At 50.3% G+C, this 26,276-nt stretch overlaps 1 protein-coding gene across 2 annotated transcripts in view; it reads right to left on the bottom strand.

Moving 5' to 3' along the window:
- The window catches only part of FAM53B (family with sequence similarity 53 member B), a 144,433-nt gene that overhangs the window by 94,986 nt on the left and 23,171 nt on the right, over nucleotides 1–26,276 (bottom strand). The window contains exon 1 of one of the 2 annotated variants that reach the window (XM_081248063.1): nucleotides 18,370–18,654. The exons of the other annotated variant lie outside the window; for it this stretch is intronic. The gene's annotated coding sequence lies outside the window, so the exon portion shown is untranslated. Of the gene's footprint in view, nucleotides 1–18,369; nucleotides 18,655–26,276 lie in introns of those variants that run through there. 2 annotated transcript variants of the gene reach the window in all.

The following is a 26,276-nucleotide window of genomic DNA, read 5'->3' as shown; positions in this document are numbered from 1 at the left end:
GCCCTCCGTCTAGGCCAGGACCTGGGGACCTAGATAAAGATGACCCAGTGCTTGTCCTTAAGGAGTTCCCAGCACCCCCTAGAATGCACTCAAGAACACCAGTGGGGGTGGGGCCTTCGGGGTCCTTCTCAGGAGGCTCATCCCAGTGGAATCAGGGGGTGGACAAAGCCCCCAGGCATGGAATGGACTGGCTGGGAGGGGATGAGGAAGCAGATGAGGATGCCACGTTTCTGCAGCAGATCAGGGGGGCAGGAGGGCTTTCAGGCAGTGGGACTTGTGGCCCACATTTCTCAAATTCAGCAAACAACCCAGAATGACACTAAGAAGCCCAAAGGTTGACAGTGTAGTGAAATGTGTGAGAATCAGAAGAAAAAAAAAAAACTGTTTGCAGAATATTTGCCACAAGAGGAGGAAAAAATGGGGTTGAGGAAAAAAAGTAAAGGAAAGGAGTGACTGATGTTAAATATTTGGAGGAATATGGGAAGAAAAACTCAATTCCTGAAAAAATATAAATTGCCATTTGGAGGCTCTTTACTTCCACTTGCTTCATTGAGTCTCTGTCGAAAAGAATAAGCTAGGAGGCTCTGAGAAGCGGGTTCTCATTTACCCTAAGAAATTTTTCCCTTTCAACCACCAGCAGAAGTTATCTACTTGATATGTGGCAGCTAGACTGCCTGCCAAGATAATTTAGAGATTAAATCTTTGTTTGAAAAAAAAAATCCCGTAGCGTCTGTTAAAATCATGGAAGCACTTTTGGACTAAGAAGATTAAACTGGGTGAAGCACCTGAGTGACTTTAGTGGGGCTGGGGGACAAAAAGGATCCCCAAGTCACTTGGCATCGCAGGGCAACCAGAATGAACTCTGGGGTGGAGACTAGCTTCCAAAGAGTCAGGCACCTTGTTCGAGGAGCTGACTCCGAGCCGCGTCAGGGGTTACATCGGGAACAGCAAGGGGAAAGCTCCACGCAGGTGAACGAAGCACCTGCCCTGCTCTGAGCCCGGCTCATCTCTGTCAGTTTCCTTGCAGGTGGAACAACAGGCTGGATAACGGAGGGAATGACCCTGTGCAAGGGCCATTTCCACCACAGCCCCGCCTTGCACCATACAACCTGGGGGGCCAGAAAACCTGAATCTACCTTCTGAACATCTGGTCCACTCCAGAGATCTCCAACTCAAATGCCTTCCAGAGCCAAGCAGGGAACAGAAACGAGTGAAACGCGCTGCGTGGAAACTATGACGCAGAGCAGGGAACGTGGCCCGGGAGGGTGGACGGCTAACACTGCGCGGCTGCAGGGGAAAGCGGGCCCAGGATAATGTTAAAGATCTTCTGATGCGTCAGGAAAAGCTGAAAATCTAGACTTCTTTATACAATCCCACTTTTTAAACGTTGTCAATACACGCAAAAATGCATAAAGCATCATGGGGGCCAAACAAATCTTGCCCAAGGACCGCATCTGGCCCCCAGACCACGAGTGCACAACCTCTGGTCTAACAGACACTGACTATTCAAGCTCTGAAATTGCCCAGACAACTGCATTACACCTCGGTTTGAAGGGCCCTGTGGATTCGCCCATCCTGAGCACCCCACAGTCACACGTATCCACCTGCATCACTCCTGGCTCCTTCTGAGTTAGAGGAAGGCTTAAAAAGGACTAGAAAGCGCAGACTGCCTGAAATCCTGAGCACATCAAAGCAGCGCCATGATACTCCCAATCCCGGACGACGGAGGCCTGCCTTCCCACGCACATGCTCGCAGAGGTGGGCGAGCTGGATGGTTTCCCTGCCTGGCATCCACTCCCCAGGGCGAGCTGCGGCACCACTGGGGCCAGAGGAGGGCCTGGGACCTGCCCCTGTCCTCACCAGGAGAGCTCCCTTCAGACCTCTCCCACAGTGGGGGATCGGGGAAGGAAAGCATTTCCATGCCAAATTCTTTAAACAAATCCAAGTAAACCCAGCAGATGGAAGAGACGATTCTGGATCTCTGACGCCTACAGATGGTGGCTCTGGTCGGGTCATCGTGAACAGAACAGATGCTTCCTCCATCACAACTCCTGCACAGAACACAGGATTCTGTTTTGATGACATCTGTGCAAGATATAGAAATGAGAGGGGGGTTTCCTGCCTTTTATTTCAAAACAGCCCTGGACAAACGAAGACTTCTTGTACCATAACAACACAGTCAAAGGAAAGCTCCACGAAGTAGGTTTTCTTCAATGTCAACCTGCAGAGCAACCTACTTCTCTGCCCACAGGCCATGATAAAAATGCGAGTGGGCAGCCCATCCAGAGGAGGAAGAGGTTCCTCCTTCGAACGGCAACATGGTCCCTGATGGGGGTAACGCCGGGTATGGAGGAGATGAACTGGGGTCCAAGCCAGGCTCTAGCCTGTTAGGACCTGTCCCCTCAGGGATATGCCGGGAGCCCAGTTCCTCCCGGTGGGGCAGAGCTCATTATCCAACAGCCGACTGCACGACGATCAGATGAAATACAGGCACAGTGCTTGGCACATAGCAGGTGCTCAACAAACACCAGCTCTCTAAGTAATAAGCAACTTCCACTGTAAACTTTGTACCAGGGTTCTTTCCAGGCACGTGCAGCGTATCCCCTTCTCTGGGTGTTGAGACAGCAGTGAGCAACTCTGGGCACAGCCTCACCTGCCGTGCTCTCAGGTCCCCACTGGCTACAGAAGGCAGACCCAGGAGCCCATTCTGAGTGGCTGGCTAAAGGCAAGAAGCGTGTCAGAGGGGGGCGCACAATCAAGTCTGGGCTTCCAGGGCTATTCTTTCCCTTTTTAAAGCAAGAGCGAAAAAAAAAAAAAAAAACCCTCTGTGTGCATCCTCTTAACCCCAACTTCCTCCTTAGCAAGCACTTCTTTCATGCAACTGTTCTATGGCTAAATGCACCAGACTTACCTGGTTTTCTCCATTGTTCACTCTTGCCCAAGGTCCTGAAAGCTCCTCCTGATATCTTAGGCTTGCAGTTTGGAAAAGTTTCCATCCGGACTGTAAAGGGAGTGTGCACTGTCTAAGCCGGGAAGATTCGTGCAGACTGGACCCATGTAAACCCAACATGGAGAGGTCTAGCCGTTCCCAAGAGCAGGAATGGACTGGACTCCTGACAAAATGCAGCATCTCATTAACGCAGCTAGCCCGGGGCCAGGACAGCCCAGTGGTAAACAACCACACAGCTTTTCTCCACACTCAGAGTCTATCAGCATGCACCAATGGCGGGGAGATGGTTCCAGCACCGATGCATTATTTACAGTCGGGCCCAATGAACAGAATTCAAATCTATGTTCTCCACATTTGCCTTCACACCTCAAAACGACTCTACCCCTAATCAGCTTCCAAAGAGACTCCTATTAGGTAACATGGGAACGAAGCAAGACCCGAGCTACAGTTCAGCCCAGCTCCCAGCTGGTCAACAGACTGCCCCAGTGTTGCAGCTGACGTCATTTTAAGGAGAAAGCCACGTGACACTGGCTGGCGGAGGGGCCTGGAACTTGTCTTCCTTCCTCGTGCTACACAGTAGCCACCATTCTGAATGAATAAAGTAGTTCCTTATCTGTCGCCCACGGAAAACATGGCCATATCATCAAAACAAAAATGTTCCCATCCCAGCACAGCAGCAACAGTGGTACAACCCGTCGGGTCCAGATGATCCAGAACAGAGCACAATGTGAATACAGGGAAGTTTGGATTTCTGTGGCTGTCCGCAGGGCCCGGCACGCGCGTGCGTGCACACACATGCACGCACGCGCACGCACACACGCGTGCACGCACACATGGGGTGGGAAGGGGGAGTGCTGGGCGCAGCAGAGCTGTTGCGGCCGTGGGCCCAGGTGAGTCAGGAGCTGGGGTCACAGGCTGGAGGGTAGTAGGGCTGAGGGGGTCCTCAGGTAGCAACTGGTCACCTGCAGTTAGGGACCGTGGCCTGCACGGTGTGGCTGGCTTGCCCACGGTCACATGGAAGGTGTGGGGGAGCTTGTTCACTCCAGGCCCAGGCCCCCTCTGTCATGTCACACACTTCCCATCACCTCTGAGTCAACGGACTCATTATCCATTCTGTGCTCCGGGGGCAGGAAAGTCGGTGTCCTTTCTTTCACTGGAATGCCTCCTCTACACTTCTGGTTCCCTCAGACTTGGATTTTCCACACACTGAGAGACAGTCTAGCACACCTCTGCCCCCCGGAACTTTCTGTGATGCTGGCTAAGTTTTTTTTTTTTTTTTTTTTTGCGGTACGCGGGCCTCTCACTGCCGTGGCCCCTCCCATTGTGGAGCACAGGCTCCGGACGCGCAGGCTCAGCGGCCATGGCTCACGGGCCCAGCCGCTCCGCAGCATGTGGGATCTTCCCGGACCGGGACACGAACCTGTGTCCTCTGCATCGGCAGGCGGACTCTCAACCACTGCGCCACCAGGGAAGCCCCTGGCTAAGTTTTATATCTGTGCCGTCCAACCTGACAGTGAAAAGCTGCCCGTGGCTACTGAGCACGTGACCAGTGAGTGGCTAATGCAAGTGAAGAACTGAACTTTCTCTTCCATTCTGTTTTAAATTCAAATAATCACAATTGTGTCAATTATCCCTCAATAAATCTGGAAAAACATTTAAGCAGTCACATGTGGCTAGCGGCTACCACATTGAACAACACAGGTCTGGAGTACAGAGCATCCTTATAGGGAAGGGGTCAGCACGTTTTTTTCTGTAGAAGGCCAGACAGTAAGTGTCTTCAGCTTTGCAGACCATACGGTCTGTCACCAGCTCAGCTGTGGTAGCACAAAGGCAGCCGCAGACGCCACAGACACAGACACAAATGAGCGTGGCTGTGTGCCAATAAAACTTTATTTACAGGAACAAGCCATGGGCCAGATTTGGCCTGTGGGCTAAGTGTGCCAACGCTGATCTAGAGTACAGGGCTGAAGTTCAAATCCCAGGACTACTGCCAAGCAGCTGGACGATCTTGGGCATCTTTATCTTATGAAACCTCAACTTCTTCATCTAGAAAAAGGGAACATAGGATCCACTTCTCCCAGTGGTTATAAGAATTAAATGGGAAGCTGGTAACACACTTAGCACAGGGCCAACACAGATGGGCGTTCAAAAAGCCCTTGAGGGTGAATGGAAACTGGATACGTACTGGGAGCTCTGACTTAAAAATATCCTACTGCTTCCTCCCTTTCCTGTGAAGTGGACACTACTATCCCCGGCCTACAGAGAAGTGGCTGGTTCAAAGTCAAAGACAATAAAGTGGCAGGACTAGAACCCAGGGCGCCCGTTTCCTGGTTCCTTGCCCTGGTCTCCCTTCCTCTCAGGCTTTTCCAGCTGACGTGAGCTCTGCCCAAGGTTCCGCCTGACTGGGCTCACGTGAACCACCTTGTACTGTAAGAGGCTCGAATCCTTTACAAAGGAAATTGTTACAAAAACAGAGTCAATGACTTCCTGAGGCTCTACGATGTCGTGCTCTACTGGCTCCTGTTCTGTCCACTGTTCGGGGGCCCCCGTCACCACCAGTGACCAGAGACCCCTCATCCATCACCAGTATACCATGGGAACGCCCTCACAAGGTGGCTCCCCTTTACTGGGCAGGGTCGGAATGAGGTTCGGGTGCTGCAGGTCCACGTGAAGATCCAGCCGTCGCCCTTCACAGCCCCGCCTCCCCACAAGTCCTCCAAAGCTGAAAAACGCTATCCCTACCCTGGCGATGGGGTCACACAGAGACGCTCTCTGCGGTTCCTTAGAGAACTGCACGATCTGACGTGAGCAGGCCCAGCTCAAATACGAACTCGGTGCTGGCTTCCACCTTCCTCTTGGCTCGCTCCCGAGCAGAACGAGGCGCCGAGGTCTCCTCCCCCATCTCCTTAGCAGAGTCAGCCAGGACCATTCCTGAGCAGAGGAGAGGGCGCTCAGGATCACCACCTTCTTCCCCAAGGGCCCTAAGTAAGGCACCATCGACTGTGCCCGCCATGCTGGCTTAACTGCAGCAACCAGGGCATGGGGCCAAAACCCCGAACAGAGGCCAAATCGGAGACGGGCAGCCAGCTGGACGGGGGCGAGCCCCTGGGCCCCTGCTCTCTCCTCCTGCCACGGAAAGGGGCTGAAAATCAGGCCCCCGTCCCCTCGAGCACCGGAAGCCTGGCCGTGACGCTCACCGCCTTCCATGAGGGACCTCACCTGGTCTCCCCACAGACCCGCCCAGAAACTGTGCAGAAGCGGCCGGCTCAGCCTTTCTCTCACAAGTGCAGGGAAAGGGCTGGCCAGGCATCTTCACACACGTTCAAAGCCGAGGAGGATGCTAGCAGGCCAGGAGCTCCTCAGGCCAACACAGAGCAGGTGCCAAGCTGGCCCTGCTCTTCCGTGGCCAAGCGGAGGGCTCTGTGCCACGTCCTAGAGCAGAGATGTCCTGGGGTCTTTTCTGCAGCACTCAAGGACGTGCCCGAACCTTACAAAAGTTTAAAAACCTGATTTTTTTCCTTAAAAAGCAAATTAGAACCCCTTCACCTGTAGACAGAGCATCCACCACACGCCTCAGCCAGCAGCCCGGGCACCTGACGGGCACAGCTCTTCCACTCCAGGCTGCAGTTCACCTTCCGGCCTACTTTGCCTCGGCCAGGCCTCACCTCTTACTTTTCTAACAGGTGAGGGTGTTTGCTAACTGCCCTAGGAATCAGATGAACAGGAGGCTGACTGCCAAACTTAAGGCCATCTGCCGCTAACTTACCTACTTCTCTCCTCAAGACTAAATGCTGATGAGCAAAACCCCCACAGGGCTCGGAAAAGACACCCCGAAAGCTGACGTGGGCAGCCCGTCTCCGTGGGTTCACGGTTTTCCTTCACTATTGTCCTTCGGGCCCGCGTCACACGCCCCACAGCCACCGGGGCCTGGAATCCTGGCTGGCATCTGAGGGTGCGGAGTCCCCAGGAGCGCCAGGAGTCAGGTGACCCAGGCAGAATGGTCTCGCGTGTTTGTGTCAGCGACTCCCCCACCCTTTGAGATCACCAGCGAGAACACGCTAAGACAGAGCCCAAAGGGCACCCAGACTCCTTTTTCAATCACACCAACATGGTCACTTTCTTTTCCTTTAAGGGGTGGGGAGAAAGAAGTAGGTTTACACTGAATCTGACTTTTCCAACTCATCCAATGCCAGAAGGTTTTGTTCGTTTTGATTCCTTTAGTTCCAGTGCAGGCACAGGCAAGGAATTTTGGAAGTTCTTGGGAATCCCAAGTGCCTCCACTGAAAGCAAGAGCTTCAACTAAAACAAACACAGACCACATGCCTCTGGCCAAGCAGATGACACTTGATGAAAATTCCGTGTGTAGGGCGCTACTCTTGTGCCCTCCAAGGAGGTCACTCCAAGGTCAAAAGGATGGGGCCCCTGAGCAGTCTCCCTGGAAGGGGGCCCCGAGTGAGGGCCACTGGAGAAGGCCGTTCCCTTCTCCTCCGGCTTCCTCACCAGCATCCAACTGGTGACCGACCAACAAACCGCTACCCCCTTCAGCCCTCGCCCTGCCCTGGTTTGCCCCTCTCTCCTGGGTCACTCTGTGGTCTCCCAGTGTCTGCTCCAACCCTGTCCGCAGCGCCACTCCCCAAGTGCAAGCATCAGCACGTGCTCCCCAGCTCCCAGCCCTCGGGCGATAAAGTCGGGACTCCTCCGTCTGGCGCCCACTGCCGTCCTGACCTCGACCAGCTTAGCCGCCAGGCCAGCAGCGTGCTTCCCACCCTCGAGCCTAGGCTATCCTCCACCACCCGAGGCAGTGTCCGGTGCCCCTGCGCACACTGCTCCCTGGTCTGGAACACCTCCTCCTCCCAATTCTGCGTCCGTCTAAATTCCTGCTCATTCTTCAAGCTTCAGGAAGGCTTCTCAGCCCTCCTCCCTTCGGCTATGTTTAAATGACCCTCCCGTCACTCCCACAGGACTGTGGACTCACCAGAACCCTGTGGACCCACACCTCCGCTACACTTACTACACACAGCACATGGTAGGGGGTGGATAAAAACAACTGCAGTCTGAGTGTTCACGACACAAGCTGACGAGCTCCTCAAAGACGGATTTGGTTTTCTCATGTGCGAATTCTTCAGGGCCTGACACATATGGTAGGCGTTTACTACACGTGAAACGGATCGCGCCTGGGGGACCATCAGCATGTCAGTGTTCCGTGGTCACCACAGAAACAGCAACACGTCCAAAGAGGTAGAGAGGGCAAGGAAGATGGGCTCTGTCACGTCCACCAAGAGCAGAGGCAGCCCAGGCACCTTGGTCACCTCCCTCACACAGTCCCTCGGTCACCAAGCTTCGTGATGTCCGGGAAGAGGGTCTGTGTCAAGGCCACCCAAGGCCAGCCACCTCGGTGGGTCCTCTGGGGAGAGTTCTCTAAAGAGCTCCCAACCAGCTGTGCCAGCCTCTGAGGGCACCTGCCCAGAACCTAGAGAACAATAGTCTTCGCACCCCTGTACGAAAGGCTCTCCCGCAAAGCTGCCCAAAGTACAGCAGCAATCTCTCAGGCCAGGACTGTCCACCCTGCTCACCCCACAGGACGCCAGGCTGGGGCTGACAAGGGGTGACACTCAGAAGACACGGGGAGTGGAGATCTACACCCACCAAGGAGGGGATGGCCTTTTCCTCCATCATCCCAGTCAAGGACTCATTTCAAAAGCTTTTATGGAGGGGCTTCCCTGGTGGCGCAGTGGTTGAGAGTCCGCCTGCCGATGCAGGGGACACGGGTTCGTGCCGCGGAGCGCCTGGGCCCGAGAGCCATGGCCGCTGAGCCTGCGCGTCCGGAGCCTGTGCTCCGCAACGGGAGAGGCCACAGCGGTGAGAGGCCCGCGTACCACAAAAAAAAAAAAGCTTTCATGGAGCTTAGATGAGCTCTTGCTCCTGGAGAAACTGCCACCACGTTCAGGTGGCAGGGGGGTCTGGAGACAGTGGAATCAGACCCCAGTAGTCGGTGAAAGGTGGCCAGGCTGGGGGCAAGGGCCACAGCTGCGACCACGCAACCTGCACCAAGAGGACGCGGGCCTCAGCTGTGAAAGGCAGCTCGCCAGCTTGAAAGAAGGGACAAGATGAAAGAAAGACATCAGCTGCGGAGAGTCTAAAAAGAATCTTAAAGTAAATGGACCTCCCACTCTCAGTCCAGATAGGTGTGCAGCCACTGAGGTTTCCGAAGAATCCATTCACGGACGTTGGTGAGAGCGGAGCCAAGATTCCAGGCCGCGTCACGACACTTGCGTTTCAATCTTCTGTGTTTAGGGCCAAATTACATCACTTTTGGTAAACAGAGATTTTGTTTCCTAAAGAGAAAGCTGAAGAGATTTCACTCACCTTAACTCTTGTTAAGAGACACACTGCACACTGAACTGTAACACGTGCTCTCAACCCTTCTTCCCCCAAGATCACATCTGCGAACGGAGAAGGCGGGTGAAGAAAGGGTCTACCCGGCCTTATCCGGCCAAGCCCAGCTCCGAGGTAAGTGCCCTCTGCTCTTCCCTCATCCCGTCACCCACTGGGGCCGTGGGGACAGGTGCCCTGGCCCTTCCCCCTGAACTCCCGGCCCTCTATCTGTCCTCCCAACAGCACGCGCCTGCCACGGGCTGCGCACCAACATTCACCGGGCTCCAAGTGTCCGCAGCCACGGTCTCACTTAGTGCCCGCAACCCACGGGCTGGGTGCCGTCGGCACGGCCGTAGTCCAGAGGAGGGAAGCCCGGCGGGAGAGGCAGTCAACGGCCTAAGAGCAAACAGAGGGCAGACCTGGGATTCGAACCTAGGCACTGAACCTAGCCACAGCTGAATGCTGCCCTTGCAGTAAACGGCACAGACTGGGGTTTCACCTCCTCTCTGCCCGAAGTTCCCCCGTGGATGTTCTTCTCTTGTCGACACGCAGCCCGCCCTGGACCGCCGGGCAGAACTTATGCCCACCCAGTCCAGCTCACGTCCCACCAGCGGCACCGCACCTTCGCCAGGGGCTTCTCGGACGGGCTCTCACCCGATCCTCCTGAAACCACTGGGAGGCAAGGCCAGCAAGATGAGAAACCTGAGGCCGCGAGGGTCACACAGCAAACTGGGTCCAGCAAGTGAGCAGTACTGTGCCCTCTGCTTTCCCCCTGGGGAAGCCCACTGTCTGACTGCCCTGGGGCCTTCAGGGGAGGGGGGCTCCCAGGACCATGCCACAGAGGGGGCCCCTGCATTCCACACCCCGTCTGGAGTCTCAGAACCACAGACACCCCCGGCCCCCTCTCCTCACCCAGAGTGCAGAGGCGGCTGGCTGCCGAGGACGGTGTCCTTCCACCTCCAAGCACGCAGAGGCTGCTCGCAGGCGGCACACGGAGCGTCCCTCCACTCCCAGGCCCCTGGCCAACATGAAGGCCGGAGCTAGGGGAATTCCAGGCACGGCAGAGGCCTCTCCCAACTGGGCTGTGTCCATCAGGGCACTTCAGCCAGAGGGCAGCCGGGAAGGAGGGTGGCCTCCGTGGGGTGAGCAACCTCCTCCCCCAAGGCCCTGCTCCAACTGCCAGGACACAGAGGGGCCCCAGACACACACTGCTCCCCGGGTGCCCTCAGGCCCCCCAAGCAGGCTCTGCCACGTGGCCACGCCAGCCCCTCCTGGAAGTGGCAGCGTGGTCCCCGGTCCGTAATCGCCGGGGACCACCCCCCGGATGATGCTCCCTGCTCATGGCAGGAAGCGTACCTCCACTGCCCCGGGGCAGCCGCTGGACCAAGCGGGAGCACACGGAGGCCCACCACAAAGAGCTAAAATGCCACTGTCCCGCCCACCAGAGGCGAGGAATTTCTCTAAGCAGCAGCATTTTCAGCAAGAGACGGAGCGAGTTCCTCAGCCATGGGCTCGTGCTGAGGATTCAATGAACTCATGAAGTAAAGTGGCCAGCTCGGCGAGGGACACCCAGCAGGTGCCCAATCAGTGTCTGCTAAATGAATGCAGGAAGAACAATCCCCCTCCTCCCCACCTCATTAGGCCCAAACCCAACTCCGAGCGGAGGAGAAAGGGCCCTTATTCACCCACCACCACCAACGCGCGGAAGAGCAGATGGACAAACCTTTGCCAAGGCAACCAAAAAGGCCTTTTCATCAAGCTCAAGGTTTCAGCACTTCCCAACAGGACTCAGTTTCCCCGGCTGCAAGTTTCACGAGCCTACACGTTCAGTAACTGAAGGGATGCCTGCTGCGCACGCATCAGGGGAGGAAGTGAAAAATGGGATGGGCTGCCAAAGTCAACCAAGAGCTTCGGAGGGCATGTTTCACTAGGCCACAGAACTCTGGGCAATGACCATGTGGCCTGTGGGTCTGCTACAGTGTGCTGTCCTGCAAGCAAGAATGTGTCCCAGGACTTCCCTGGTGGCGCAGCGGTTAAGAGCCCGCCTGCCAAGGCAGGGGACACGGGTTCGAGCCCTGGTCCGGGAGGATCCCACAAGCCGCAGAGCAACTAGGCCCGTGCACCACAGCTACTGAGCCTGCGCTCTAGAGCCCACGAGCCACAACTACGGAGCCCGTGTGCCACAACTACTGAAGCCCACGCGCCTAGAGCCCGTGCTCCGCAACTAGAGAGGCCGCCGCAATGAGAAGCCCGCACACCTCAATGAAGAGTGGCCCCCGCTCGCCACAACTAGAGAAAAAGCCTGTCCGCAGCAACCAAGACCCAACGCAGCCAAAAATGAATAAATTTTTTAAAAATAATAAAATAAAAGAATGTGTCCCAAAGTCTCGCAGGAGAGAATGCAGCACTTGAGCAGGGCACCAGGAGATGCAGGTTCTGGTCCCTCTGTGCACTGGCCCACGTGACCTTGGGGAAGTCACCGCATCTCTCGGCGTGGGATTTCCCTTCTGTAATCTTACATTCTGTAAAAGCAGGCCACAGTAGCTCCTGCTCTCCCAGCCCCGGGTCATCCTAAAATAATTCTATGAAACGTAATCCCAAGCATGTAGAAGGACAGGTTCCCAGCAGTCAGGTACAGCCAGGTGGCTGACAGTATGACACTCACTGCAAACCAAGGTGAAACGGACCAATGGCTTACTGAGAATCACCAAGATACACCCTGAACCCAACCTGCATCTTCCCACCCCTGAGCCCCAGAGGGATACTATGTGCCAAACCTCCAGAAGGAACAAGAAGCTGAAAAGAGCAGCAGGATGGTGGGGATGCACGGCCTGCATGAGAACTACCCTGAGACAACAGACTGAATAAAACCTGCCCTCTTCGCTCCAGAAAGGAGGTGGTTCAGAGGGGCTGTACTGAATCCTGTGCGGGGAAGCGCACCCAACGCCTGGCCCAGCAGAAACAGGAACTACCTGGGTGATGTCTGCAGCAGGCACTTGGCCCAGGGGTGGGTACCTTTCAGATTCTCCTTCACTGAGACATGGCAGCGGCGGAAAATTCCAATAGGTTTATTCCACTCCTGAACAGGAGGGTCCCTAATCCCTGCTAAGGGAAGAGAGGTATACGTGGGGTCTATTCCAGCCCTCGTTCCTCAGTCTTAGAGGCACAACAGAATCAACTCAGAAGCTTTAAAAGTACCAACACTGAGTCCCATCCCTTGTCTCCAAGATTCTGATGTAATTGGTCCTGGATGCTGTCTGGGCATCCAGATTTTTTTTTTTTTAAACTTCCCCAGGTGATTCTAGTGTGCAGCCAAGGTTGAGGAACACTGCTGTAAAGTCTAAAAACTTGGCGACAGGGGCTCCCAGCCCTCTCCCACAATCTCTTTGGGAGCAGAAAGGCCAGCAGACCCAGCCAGGCAGCCCTTGCTGGAGATGTGGGTATACCTACCCCACCTCCCCACACCAACCAGGACCAACCTGCACGAGCCATCTGTCTGAGACAGAATGCAGGGCCTCTGCCCAGCCCTGGCTGGGGCATACCAAGTGCCCACACGCTGGAGGATGTACAGTTGTGTTCAGCTATTTGATGACTTTAGGCATGTAAACAAAATGTGACAGTGTACAAACCTGGGGTGGCCAGGACCACAGAATGATTTACTATGAGACATCTAACTTACAAATGCAAAAAAAAAAAAAAAATGCTGGAAACCCTTTTAACAATCTCTTTGAATGGAAAATGGGATCTGCATAAATGTGATGCTTCTAGTGGGCTGTCAGATTTATTTCCCATTTCCCCCAGAAGGTCACTGGGAATAATTATATTATTTTCTTATGAATCTGTCTTTTGTAAGGATGAAGCAGAACATTTCAGTCTTCCCAACTGAGGCACTGTCTTTGGTCCTATGGTAGATACAGAATCCAATTACTCCTTCAAAGAAAAAGAAAAAAGGCTGTAGGAAACAGAGGGGCAAGGAAAAAAGGCAGTTAACATTTCTAAGTTCCCCTGTGGTGTTAACAAGACTAAACAAAATTTATGCTTCGAGATAAAACAGAACCCAGTGCCTCTGTCTTATGAACACACCAACCAATAGCACGGTGTATGAAGAGCAAGCAGGCTCTGAAGCCAGACAGACCGGAATAGAGCTACCAGATGCTCAGCCTTCCAGCTGTGTGGCCCTGGGCCAGTTACTTGGCCTCTCTGAGCCTCAGTTTCTTCAGCTGTAACTGCAGGGCTTCTTTGAGAATTAGAGACAGTGTATACAAAGACCCTGGCCAAGGGTGAGCCTTCAACAACCAGTGGGCACTGCTATTATTCTTTGAATAATCCACACCCATTTCAGCTAAATCCCACTGCACCCAACTTTCTACAGGCCTGGATCTTGGGAACCACATTATATCACTACAGGAGGAGAATCTGTTTCTTTGTTTCAAGGGAGAGTGAGAACAACCAGGAGTTGGCCTGCTCCGGCATCCTGGGGTCAAATGGGCTGTTTACCGACATGACTTGCTTTCACCTCCTGAGAGGGGCCCAGTGGAAAAAGTCCCTCCAGGGACTACAGATACCTAAGGGGAGCTGTTGTTTCCGTGATATTCCTGCACAGTCTAGCCAGGCTGCCCCCATCCCCCCTGCAAAAGGCAGCTTCCCATGCAGCCCCCGCAGCAGGAGAGGAGAACCGTAAAGAAGCAGGGTGCCTGTCACACTTCTCCGTAACCCCTGACGTGATGTGAAATTCTACAAGGTAGACCCTTTGAAATGCAAAATCTTCCCGAGTCCTTCAAATGTGTTTTTATTTTCTTGGGTTCCTAAGGCTGCTTTCAGACCCACCCATCAGCATTTCCCCCTCTCAATCAACCCACACTTAACAAAAAAAGGAAGAAGAAGAAGATGAGGAAAAAGGAGGAGGAGGAGAAGGCAGCTGCAGCAAAGACGTCTCTGTTTTCTGAAAACGCTCAAGTATCTCCAGTCACTGCAAAAGGGGGAAAAAACAACTCGTCCTCTGCTCCAGCCTCCCCGCATCCCTCCTCCAAGACACCCTGAAGCCAAGTTTCCTCTGGAAGATTTCCTCCCATCCTAACCAGCACAGCACTAACTGCTGCTTCTCAGGATCTCGGAGACTTTCTTAAGACAAGAATCCAGATGCCCTCTGACCAGAGTTCGGGAGGGTTAAGACCGGCACCACCAAAACCACAACCCACAATTTTCGAAGCCCAAACCTTGATCCAAAACTGTGTGCACAGGAGGTTTGGATTAAACATCAAAGAAGAAGTTACCTTAAAACAAAGTTGTTTGGCAAAGAAAATTACTTCACCATAAGAAGAACCCTAGGGAATGGTAAATAGCTTTTGAATATAGACTTTTCAGTGGCAAGGTCATTAATCATGTTAATGTAAACTGCGCTAAAACAAAAATTTTCTAAGCAAGTCTCCGGGGCACATCAGCATATCTAAGCCTCTAGGGTTTGTTTCCAGAGTTCACATCCCGGCAGGCAATGAAACTGTTGTTAATGGGGTCAGCTATTACAGTGCAGTCCCCGACCTTGGGCCATAATAAAGGTGACTCAGTCCTGTAGAAAGAACCCTTCTAAAGTTAGGCAGGAAACAAACATAGAGATTAATCAGAGAAGGAGAGTCAATGATTTCAGAAAGTTTATCCATTGGGCAAGTTTAAACAGCAACTCTCCCTGGACGGACGATCAGACATTTCAGAAAAGAGTTGAGGGAAACCAGTCAACATTCCTTACAGCACCCAAGTCCCTCAGCCAGGCCCTGTTTTGTAGGGTGGAGGGCAGGACAGCAGCTGGACAAGGCAAAGAGTGTGGAGCCCAGCAGAGTTAAGCTGTGCTGAGCCCCACCAGACCCAGCCATGTGCTTCATGTTGGCAACAAACCGGTTCTTTCAAGAGAGGAAGAGTCTGACAAAAAGGACAGCTGCGGCAAGAAGCTGAGAGGCAAAAACTTCGAAAAAGCTCTGGGTTTGGGATTCTCCCTCCCCTCAAGTCAAAAAAAAAAAAAAAAAAAGAATCACCTTTGGGGTTTACAAGGGCTAGTTAATCTATTAAAGTGTCTCCCTTGCTGGATCAGTTAAAGAGAGCCCCTCCACATCTGGTTTCCACCTAAAACCGAAACTTGTATTATCAGCATATTACATAACAAATTATGCCTGCAGGTTTCTTTTATTACACATCAGAGAGGTGTGTGTAGTGGTGGTAATGATGGCGGTTGTGCTGATCTGAGTATCTGCTTATTTCAGTCTTTTTTTTTTTTTTTAGGGCAAGAGCAAAGTTTTCCACACAGTGTGCAATCCAAAAAAGTCACACTGACTGGGTGAAACATCAACTGAACAATCCAACAGTGTGTCCGGGGCTCAGTCTTGAGGGCCTACTGCATCAAGCAGGGGGTCAGAAGGGTGTGCTTTTTCAAAGAGCAATGCAAAGCTATACCAAATTGCTCCGGGGCGTTCTCTGCTGCCAGCTCCCAGATTTTACACAAGGCTCCCGCCTCTCCAGCCTCCTGCAGGGGAGGAGAGCTGGCTGGCCTTTCCTGAGCTTCGATCATGGGTCAGGCGCCTGCTCCCTGAACCCACTTAAAGGACACCCAGCCCACTAGGCTCCTACAGAACCGGGGAGATGGAGAGGCCGGGCAATGGTGAAGGAATCAGCAGGGGAATAAAGGCTAAAAGGAGTGGTGGGAAAGAGCCTAAGAACTAACAACAGGGCTTCCTATAAAATGTCAGTTAAGTGTTGCCACCATGATTAAAAGAAGGTATCTTAAAGCTCTTCCTCCTCAAAAAATTTTTATGAACTTCCAAAATGCTACTACATGCAACATACCCTAAGTTCAAAACAGAAGGGAGAAACTGACTAAAAATATCATCAGTCAAAACAGTGGAATGCTCTTTTTGTCCTGCCGGCCTTAGAACATTCAAGTCCACTTCTGTAGCAACTATACTGCTAGCTTTTATTTAAAACTTGTCTTCGATGTTAAAACGATTGCACAGCAATAATCACCTTCTCAGGGGAAAAGTTGTTCTTGGGCAAAATTATCTGAACTGGTCTTAAAACCGCCTTGTTCTCTGGAGGAGCATTTGGGAGAAAGAAACAGACCTGCCGCAGGCCTCTCCTTCATTTTCTGGCCTGGAACAGCACCCTGGGAGGTGAATCAGCAGGCTCCTAGGTCTGTACCATGGCTGGCAGCATCCAGACCCTTGCCAAGTACAGACACAACGTCAAGGGCTACCAATCCTGAACTTAAGACCCAAACCTTCTCCCACTAACATGGGCCTATCGACTGGGACAAGAGGCTGTTTTCTGTTTATCTAGTTGTCCATAGCTAAGGAAAAAGGGAGGAAAAGAAAAAAAAAAAAAACCACAATACAGATCTGCAATTCAGTATCAAAACTGTAACTGAGACCAGTTACTGTTAAGTGGATAAATTAAAATGAAACCAAAACCTGGCGAAGTCAGAAACAGTGAGTTTCACCCAGTCTACTAACTCCATTCCTTTCCAAGTCTTCGGACCTGATGGCATATTTTAACCCAGAGTCCAGGATCTGGAGAAAGGAGGGATCCCCTTCTAGCCGGTGGGAACTGCTGGGAACACATATGCTAGTATGTCATTTGGAAGTCTGCTAATATGTTGTAAGCAGCACAAGACGCTTGCCTGGCTTCCCAGGCCAATAAACAATGCCATTCCAACTCCTGCAGCAGTCAATAGAAAACAGTCCCTTGTCTCCACCATGCAACAATTCAACAAACATTTGTTCCTGTTGAACAACCGTCAGCCTGGCTCCATCTGCACCCGCTCCGGCAAGACGAGCGTGGCGGAGGCGGCATCGGCACAAATGCCCTGCCCAGGTCCGGGGCCCGGAATGCAGCCCACCGCGGGGGCCACTTGCCCAACACCACCGAGTCTGGATGCTGTAACGAATGGAAGACTCGGAGTGTGGCCTATAGGAGGCAGAATCCCATTCATCAAATGCCGCAAAGAGCTGTTCTTTGTTCACCATCGTACGAAGTACAGTACGTGTTAATGAACCCGGGCGGTCAGATGGAGGCAGCCTGGCTTCAGGGGGCGTCCGGGGGCGAGGGACGCGAGCAAACCGGCTCTCGAGACTCGCTGGTGCTCCGCCGCCTTGTCCCGAGCCACGAGCATTGTTCCCCAAGTCTGCGGGCGGGGGTAGGGAACCGGGGGGTGCCGGAGAAGGCATTTGGGGCAATGCAAACCGAGGGCCCTCTCCGGGACTCTGGGCGTCCTCCCCTTCTTCGTCCCCGCCCCACCAAGAGAAAGCCCGAGCGGCGAAGACGACTCCCACGGGCTTGGAAATCAAGGACTGGCAAAAATGTGACTCGACCAGTGTGCCCGTGCCGGACGGCCCTTCTCGCCATGTGCAAAAGCCACGCCGGCACGGCCCCCCTGCACCCCCCAGCCCCCATTCCGCAAGTCCCCGCCGCGGCGACCCCGGGGGCTTCCCCTGCCCGGGACAGAACGCCCTTTCACCCCCTACGTGACCTCCCCGGCCGGTCCAGCCGCCGGGGAGCCCGCCGCTGCGTGCCCGCATCCCGGGGTGGCGGACGCAAACTTCCGCGAACAAAAGAGTTGTCTGCAAACGATGCGGGAACTCCGGGGTGAGCGGGGACGCCCTGGTCCCGGGGCTCGGCGCCTTCGCCGCTGCCGCAGCCAGGGCTCAAGTTGAGACGTGGAGAGGAGGACACCCCCGGGCGCAGCAGTCCCCGCGCCCGCCCCGGGAAGCGCAGACTTTTCCGCAGGGGCCGGGCTGGCTCGTTCCCCTGGCTGCGCTCTGACAAGTCTCACGCATGCACCAGCGGCGACACTCAGCGCCCCCGAGAAACCACTCGACCCAACGCGAAACAAGGCGGACAAAAAGGAAATCAGCAACATAAAAATAAAAATAAAAAAGGTCAAGGCCAGCACACACGCGAGCCGGGCTCCCTACAGCCGGCGGCTGGGGCGCACACGGCAGGGACCTCCGATCGGGACTGGCCCCCCGCTCGCCAACGCCGCCGCCCGGCCCGGGGTCGCTTACTGTGCGCGGCGGGACGCTCCGAGAGCGGACCCCGCGCCGTTGCCGCCGGCGCTCGCCAAGTCGTCCAGGCTGCCCGCGGCTCGTCCGCCGCGCGCACGCTCTTCTGCCGGCGCCGAGCGCTTTGTACCGAGCGGCTCCCAGGGAGGAGGAAATCGACTTGTCACTTCCTGAACTGTTTGCAACTCGTCCCTTTAACCGGCCCCGGCCAGGCCGCCCGCGCCCGCCGCCGCCGCGGGGCAGCCCGACCGCCGCTGCGTGTCGCTGGGTCCGGCGCTCTGCGGGCGGCGTCGCGGGCCCGGGCGCTCAGCGCGGCGGCGTGCAGGAGCCGGGCAGCGTGCGGCGGCGGGCGAGTGTGCAGTGCGCGCAGCCGCCGGTGGGCGGGGAGTGGGGGGGTCGCGGCGCGCCGCCGGCGGGGCTAAAGGGCGTCCTGCGAGCCGAGCCGCGCGCCGCTCGCCGAGCTCGCGCCTGCAAGGCCCCGGAACGCGGGAAGTGGCCCCGGCCCCCGGCCGCGCCGCCGCCACCACCACGGCTGCCCGGGCCCCGAGCCAGAAACCCCGGGGCCGTCTCCCCCCGCCCCCCGCACGAGCCGGGATGAAAACCCCGGGCCGCGTGGACTTAAGACGTCCAGCTTCCGGGTTGTTGAGTTTTTGAGGTTTTAAGGAAACGATTTCAGGGGCGTGCTGGGCGGTAGGGGAGGGGGGCCCGTGTTAGTGTTGTCACACTTTCGGAAAATAAATCGCTACTTTCCTAATTCGGGGTGCTGATCGAAATAAAGGAATGTGTACTTCAGAAGCCACATCCAAAATACATGCAACCGGTGAAGGAAGGATTTGTGGTTGCTAAGCAGAAGCAGAGCATGTTTAGTTCTGTAACTTAGGATGTTGACTTAAGTTCAGGAATGTAACCCTGATAGAATAAGCAGAGTATTTTCATTGTGCTGCTCACCTGGGGGAGGGGATTGTTTTCCTTGTGAAGTGAAGCCCTAGATTTCCCACTACTCCTTCCTACTGGTGTATGTTATTTTATTAACCTTGTATCGAAAAAGAGATTTTTTTAAAGAGAAGGTTTTTGAAAAGAACGCCCTATGCCTGTTTTGTGTTCTCCTTTGCCAAAAAAACAAAACACCTCATTACTTTACATGGATTGTGTCTGCACCATCTGAATGGTTCTATTCATAAATCAGGAAACTTTTTCTGCTGCTTCTAGGAACATTTAATTGGTTTTAATCCAATGTTTCAATCCCAGTATCAAACATAAATGAACAATTAACTTCTTGAGCTTGTGTACACTTGGGAAACTATTATATTTCATGGCTATTGCTAAAATATTTCAGTTTCTCATCACACTGGACCCATTCTTTTTCAGAAAACCACGAGCTAACATCTCCTTTCACACTAACTACAGCTAACTCTAGTGATTTCCACTGTAGGATGGACCACAAACAGAAGAAGGATGTGAGTATTCATTCAAGTAGATGATGTGGGGTATAATCAATTCATCCTAAGAAAGCCAAAATGAGCTAATATGCAGAATAGTAAGGTACTGATATCCTTATCCATAAACACTGCTTTAAAAAAATTTATCAAGGGCCAATTCTGAAAGGAGCAAGAACCAAGTCTTCCTAGATTGAACAAAGAAAGGCATAAGGGATAATTTGAGAATGCTGCGACACTGCCCTAATGCCATCTTATCACAGCGTCACCTCAGCCTTCGAGAGCTTTAAGGATATAGTTTAATTTACTTTTTATTAGGAGGCCTAGAGTGACTCCTGCTGGTAAGCATTCAGTTTATTCCTGCAATTACTAGTTCATCGGGTCAACTTAAAAAACAAAATTCAGGGGTCCCAAGCCTGGAAACAATTATTGCAACGATTATTCTTGCTGCTTTCAGGATGATTTTAGTCTCACAAAACTCCAAGGACTGTGGTTATAGCAAGCTCCTTTGCTGTACCGCCTCCTTCCTAACCTAAAGCAGCCTGTTTTTCTGGTTTTGAGGCTTTCTTAAAAGGGTAGAGAACTAAACTATCTGCTTCAAGAGTTCTGCTACTAACCAATGAATAGCTATTTCTCATATACTTAGTTTGAATGTCCAAAGACTAAAAATATACATTAAGGCCTGTGCCACTAACCTTCCATACTACAGGCCTTCCCACATCATGTAATAAAGTCCTATAGATATAACACACCACTTTTTAGGGCTATACTACATAGTTCTTTATTATAAAAAATCCCACCCAAAAGTCTGTATATTAGAGTTGCTCAATTCAAAAGAGTAAATATAAACTCAGTCAAACTCTGGACTTAAAACTATGTAAACTGCAGTCGGAGGAAGCGGGGGCTAAGCTGTCTACCTTTGTTCAGTCCTCAAAGGTCAAAACCAGATTTAGAGCACAACCAGACACCAAGATGCAAATTCATAGGCCAATTTAGGAATAAATCCATAAATAATCCAAAAATGATCACCTGTAACTTTTCCATTATCATCAACCAACACTAACCTGGTTAAGCCGTAGAACAACCTAGGGATTACATACAATCTCACTCCAAGACCAATATATGGAACCTAGGGAGAAAGCACAGCAATACTGGCTCTTCTGGCTCCTGGCTCCCCGCAAAGCAGAACTACCAAAAGAAGGAATGCCTATGTGTATGGTATGTGTGATATGTCCACTCAACACTGCCTGGGAGATACAAACTGAATAGCATTCTATGCTAGACGGTTCCCCCATTCCAAGTTTAAAGCTCTTAAGCAACAGGAGACAATGAGTGTATTTTATTAAGAAAGGGTGTAACCAACTATAACTTGTATCAGCAAGCTAATAAAAGTATTCACCTAAGCACATTTGTGCAGAGGAGGGTAAAGACTGGGTTTTGACATGCACTAAGAAATGTCCTTTGTAGTTAGTGGGTGTTTTATTTTTATGCCTTCAGAACCAGATAAATATGATGTTCAAACAACAACGAGCTGAGCTTGAAGTTTGAGCAAGTACCAATCAGTATTGCTCAGTTTCTCCCATCAAATTTATCTGTACCTATGATTGTAAAAAGAGCTCACCACTGGGCTTCCCTGGTGGCGCAGTGGTTGAGAGTCCACCTGCCGATGCAGGGGACACGGGTTCGTGCCCCGGTCTGGGAAGATACCACATGCGGCGGAGCGGCTGGACCCATGAACCATGGCCGCTGAGCCAGCACGTCCAGAGCCTGTGCTCCACAATGAGAGAGGCCACAGCAGTGAGAGGCCCGTGTACAGCAAAAAAAAAAAAAAAAAAAAAAAAAGAGCTCACCACTAAAAAATGATAAACTGGTTTGTCTCTGAGAATAACATTCTTTTTAGACTAACAACATGAGTGAAACAGACATCGAACCTGTTATACATTGGACCCAACAGCAGTATGCAGATGCATGTGCATTAACCCCTTTATTCAGCTTCCAAAAGCCAGTGCCTCTTTGTCACAACTGCTGTATTAAAAGCCAGTCATTCACATTTCACACTGTCCTTTCTACATTTGAAAAGATCTTTTTTAAAGGAGAACCTTTTAAAATTGCTTATAATAGATGATGGGAAGATAGACATCACGAAGTCCACCTGAAACATTTTCAAAGGGATTGGCTGCTGTAAACAAGTTAGCGAAATACACTTCCTTTAAAACTATGTAAACTTTTTGGTTATTGATGGAAGCCAAAAATCTGAACCTACTATGGGGGCAATTTTCTTATGCAGCTTATTCAGAAAAATAAGTTCTATAATTGTTCCCACACCTATGATCCAGCATACAACTAACAGCCCTACCTACATAAGCATGTTATGACGCACTAATCCTTCTGTTCTTTCCTTTCTATTCTTTTTGTCTTTTGTTCTGAAACCTTTCCACTAATGAAAATGAGTTACAGCCCTGGCTGGACTCTCATATAGATATAGATATATAGATATAGATCTATAAATCTATCTCCTATATCTATAGATACACACCTTTTTAAAGAGGTACTTTGGTTCTTGAAGACAGTTATTTTTTGATTCAAGAGGTAAATAAAATGAATTTATTTTCATTGAAAAATAAGCACAGCAGTGAATTTAATGATACCAGTCTAACTCCTTTGACACAAAATCAGACTTGAAAGCAGCTTGAAGGGGAATGCCTATTGAAACCAGCGCATGTGAATCCGCACAGCTTTGTAACCGAACGTCTAGCACCACTGAGGGAAGAAGCATGCCAGCTGGGACGGCATTGTGCACCACAAAGTGTGGCTTGTAAGCCTAAGTCCTGAGCACAAACCCTGGTTTCCAAGTTGGCAGGTGCTGAAAACACAGCAAATGTCACGCTTGCAACTCACTGGATGGAAGAGCTCTGAGTAAAGTAAGCTAAAAAGGACAGAGCAACAGTTAAAACTTATTTCAATTTGATATTATTTTTTCTTTGCAAAGTTAATAGTAGCTATTAGTGTTATGTGCTAAAAGAAAACTCAAGCATGACAAAAGAGACACTGAAAAGTTTATGCATGGGAAATAAGCAAAAATAAATAGAACAAAGTAAATCTATATTCAAAGTTACTGACATATGTAAAACTTCCCAAACCTATTTTTACTATTTTAATACTAAGATTCAAAAGCATAATCAATTCCTGGCCTTTCCCTGATCTATTTATGATCTTAGCTGATCTAACTACTATCTAACTAGTATCACTATAGCATGGTTAGTCACCTATAACTTAGTTTGCCTCAGTTACTCCACCAAAAACACAGCTAAAAACAAGTTACAGCATTTTCATACTGCTATACATTGAATTTAATATAGAAAATATTTCAACAGCACACTCAGACTAAATGTTTATGTTATCATCTTCAAATGATTTTTTTTCTCATATATTCTTTTTTTTTTTTGGCTGCGTTGGGTCTTTGTTGCTGCGTGCGGGCTTTCTCTAGTTGCGGCGAGCGGGAGTTACTCTTCATTGCGGTGCACAGGCTTCTTATCGCAGTGGCTTCTCTTGTTGCGGAGCACGGGCTCTAGGCGCGCGGGCTTCAGTAGTTGTGGCACGTGGGCTCAGTAGTTGTGGCTCGCGGGATCTAGAACGCAGGCTCAGTAGCTGTGGCGCCCGGGCTCAGTTGCTCTGCAATATGTGGGATCTTCCTGGACCAGGGATCAAACCCGTGTCCCCTGCACTGGCAGGCGGATTCTTAACCACTGCGCCACCAGCGAAGTCCCTTCTCATATATTCTTTAGTGGAATTCAGATTTAGTATTTGAGATATTAACCCCGAAATTTAACTTAATTTTTCTATCAACTATCTGCCATATAAGTCACTCCCTCAAGAAAAATCTATTTTTAACTCATCCCTAGTGATATGCTCAAAGCTACCGCTATCCTGCCTATTACCCAGAAAAATGAAAATGAGTGAATTTCATTTTCAGTAGGTAAGAGGAAACTGAAAGATACAGCTTGTGGTTTCATAGAGTTTAAATACCCAATCTGAAGACTGAATCCTTTGGATTTAAAATATCAAGAAAAAAAATTAGTCTCTGGCTCCGATGGTAGAATATCCCTGGGAGCAGCATTTGCCCCACATATTACATTAGCCTCTGAATTTCTTCACTCTTCTTGTCACTTTGTCAATCTTCTATATTAACCGAAAGCAAAGATATTTTGTTTTATCATACCCATTACTGTTTGTAAGAGGGACCAGCCTTGCCTATTTTGTCCTAGCATAACCTGCAGCTGACCTGAAACAGAAAAGAATTGATATGAATGAGAAGCTGGCATGCTATTTTAAATACTACTTTACATCTTTTAATTTTCACATAGAAACAAAACAAGAAACACCTTGATCAAAACCAAGTTATTCTTGGACTTTCCTGGTGGCACAGTGGTTAAGAATCTGCCTGCCAATGTAGGGGACACGGGTTTGATCCCTGGTCTGGGAAGATCCCACATGGCGCGAAGAAACTAAGCCTCTGCGCCACAACTACTGAGCCTGAGCTCCAGAGCCTGTGAGCCACAACTACTGAGCCCACATGCCACAACTACCGAAGCCTGCGTGCCTAGAGCCCGTGCTCTGCAACGAGAGAAGCCACTGCAATAAGAAGCCCGCGCACCGCAACAGAGAGAGTAGCCCCCACTCACCGCAACCAGAGAAAGCCTGCGCACAGCAACAAAGACCCAATGCAGCCAAAAATAAATAAATAAATTTATTTAAAAAATAATAATAAAGTAGCGAAGCTCTGATTATGTTCCATCCTGATGACGTACATCATATCGTATTGACCTTATCTCTGTAGAACTTTTTTAAAATGGTTCAAAGATTTAAACTCTTTGAGGTTAACTAGAGAAAGTGACACTGCTCTGGCCAGCATTTCTATAGTAATATAAGCACTCTAAGCATTGAGATATTCATTTAACCACCAAGAAGAAGGTTAAATAAATAAACAAATATGAAAACCAAGTGTTTTCTACACTAGCAGAAACAACTGAGTCACTAGAGAAAGTGACACTGCTCTGGCCAGCATTTCTATAGTAATAGTAAGCACTCTAAGCATTGAGATATTCATTTAACCACCAAGAAGAAGGTTAAATAAATAAACAAGTATGAAAACCAAGTGTTTTCTACACTAGCAGAAACAACTGAGTCACTAGAGAAAGTGACACTGCTCTGGCCAGCATTTCTATAGTAATAGTAAGCACTCTAAGCATTGAGATATTCATTTAACCACCAAGAAGAAGGTTAAATAAATAAACAAATATGAAAACCAAGTGTTTTCTACACTAGCAGAAACAACTGATTCACTAGAGAAAGTGACACTGCTCTGGCCAGCATTTCTATAGTAATAGTAAGCACTCTAAGCATTGAGATATTCATTTAACCACCAAGAAGAAGGTTAAATAAATAAACAAGTATGAAAACCAAGTGTTTTCTACACTAGCAGAAACAACTGAGTCACTAGAGAAAGTGACACTGCTCTGGCCAGCATTTCTATAGTAATAGTAAGCACTCTAAGCATTGAGATATTCATTTAACCACCAAGAAGAAGGTTAAATAAATAAACAAGTATGAAAACCAAGTGTTTTCTACACTAGCAGAAACAACTGATTCACTAGAGAAAGTGACACTGCTCTGGCCAGCATTTCTATAGTAATAGTAAGCACTCTAAGCATTGAGATATTCATTTAACCACCAAGAAGAAGGTTAAATAAATAAACAAGTATGAAAACCAAGTGTTTTCTACACTAGCAGAAACAACTGATTCACTAGAGAAAGTGACACTGCTCTGGCCAGCATTTCTATAGTAATAGTAAGCACTCTAAGCATTGAGATATTCATTTAACCACCAAGAAGAAGGTTAAATAAATAAACAAATATGAAAACCAAGTGTTTTCTACACTAGCAGAAACAACTGATTCACTAGAGAAAGTGACACTGCTCTGGCCAGCATTTCTATAGTAATAGTAAGCACTCTAAGCATTGAGATATTCATTTAACCACCAAGAAGAAGGTTAAATAAATAAACAAATATGAAAACCAAGTGTTTTCTACACTAGCAGAAACAACTGATTCACTAGAGAAAGTGACACTGCTCTGGCCAGCATTTCTATAGTAATAGTAAGCACTCTAAGCATTGAGATATTCATTTAACCACCAAGAAGAAGGTTAAATAAATAAACAAATCTGAAAACCAAGTGTTTTCTACACTAGCAGAAACAACTGATTCACTAGAGAAAGTGACACTGCTCTGGCCAGCATTTCTATAGTAATAGTAAGCACTCTAAGCATTGAGATATTCATTTAACCACCAAGAAGAAGGTTAAATAAATAAACAAGTATGAAAACCAACTGTTTTCTACACTAGCAGAAACAACTGATTCACTAGAGAAAGTGACACTGCTCTGGCCAGCATTTCTATAGTAATAGTAAGCACTC

The sequence above is a fragment of the Mesoplodon bidens genome (genome assembly GCF_964165515.1).
Source record: "Mesoplodon bidens genome assembly, chromosome: 1".
In the NCBI taxonomy this organism is placed as follows: domain Eukaryota; kingdom Metazoa; phylum Chordata; class Mammalia; order Artiodactyla; family Ziphiidae; genus Mesoplodon; species Mesoplodon bidens.
This window is presented reverse-complemented; position numbering and strand designations above follow the sequence as displayed.